This window comes from Mus pahari, chromosome 13 (assembly GCF_900095145.1).
Source record: "Mus pahari chromosome 13, PAHARI_EIJ_v1.1, whole genome shotgun sequence".
Classification (NCBI taxonomy): Eukaryota; Metazoa; Chordata; class Mammalia; order Rodentia; family Muridae; genus Mus; species Mus pahari.
The window spans coordinates 13,671,471-13,672,910 of record NC_034602.1 but is presented as its reverse complement, the minus strand read 5'-3'; positions in this window follow the sequence as shown (position 1 = coordinate 13,672,910).

The window sequence follows — 1,440 nt, the reverse complement described above, 5'->3', positions numbered from 1 at the left end:
ACTTTAGTGGACTTTTACCATCTCAGGTCTCATCAGACACATCAATGAACAGAGTGGAATAAAGGACACCATGATCACCCTTGTATGTGTTTGAACTATAGTGCTAATGTGCCTGAGCATACAATTTTAATGTGTCAGAATTTTCTCTTGGTCATTAACACTGTGTGCTATAAATATGTGAATAGACTATGACATATAACTGCCATGTTTGAGATTAGAGCCATAGCACATGCTAGTTCTAGAATTTGCTGGGGCTTCTGTTTACAAAGGCAAGGAAATGAGCTTCTCTAATGCAAATGGAAATAAGTAAGTCACAAGGCTGCCATGAGTATTCAATGGGGGAAAACTTGTAAGTTGCCCAGGTCAGCATCTGCTCGATTAAAAGTAATTACTGTATGAGATATTAAAGTTTCAAGTAAAACACAAATAATTAACCAATAACTGAAGTGTTTACATGCTGCTCTGGGGACACACAGCATGCATATTAACAAGATTGTTCAAAATGTCATTTAAAAATTAACAAAGCTGTTTCTTTACTGGTTGACATTCAGGTTTTGGAATGGAGTAAATCAAGCGTTCTTCTTGCCATCTTTCTCTTCTAAGTCAGAGGTGCCAAGTCTCAGGCAAGCACCTGAATTCCAAGTGACATTCACACATAGCCCCAAGAGAGAGTACTTCAGTGATCACTCATCTATAGTCCTGATTCTGTCTGTTTCATTTTCATGGAGAGGAGAGACTGACATTAAGTAACTCAGTGGGGAGTCCTGAGAAAACTTCAAGTGCATTAGAACCTTGTGCTTGTTATTGTTTGAGATTATTCTAAATTGAGTAGAACATTCTATTTCAAACTGTTGTAACAGAACAGGTTGTTGCACACCTGAGCATGTCTGTGGAATGTGCAAACAGATGCCAACTATTCCAGCTATGTGTCTATAGTTCACATATGCATCTGAGCAAATATTAACCCATAACCCATGATCTCAAGGATTAAATATGTTGAAGCATATCATGCGTAAGAGATTCATCCTGTCTGTGGTCACAGGGTAAACAACTGTAAATATGTTCATTCAGACTGAAAACTTAAAGGTCAATAAATAAGTAGCCCAAGAGAAGCCAGAGTGTCAGTGGTTGAATTCTTTTGGGTTTTGTTTTTGTTTTGAGACAGTGTACATAGCATCAATTGAGTCTATCCAGTGGTTTTCAGAAATCTACATCTATCCAAACATAGCTCTCTATGGTTTCCAAACCATAGCAATTCCATCAAGGTAGGAAAGAACAGTAGCATTCTGGCCATGTAGTGGATAAACTTGAAGCTCTCATTTTATGTTTATTAAGTTAAGTAACAGACACATTTCTTATATAAACTAAGAACATTTTTTTCAAATTTTATTAGGTATTTACTTCATTTACATTTCAAATGCTATCCCCAAAGTCCCCTAT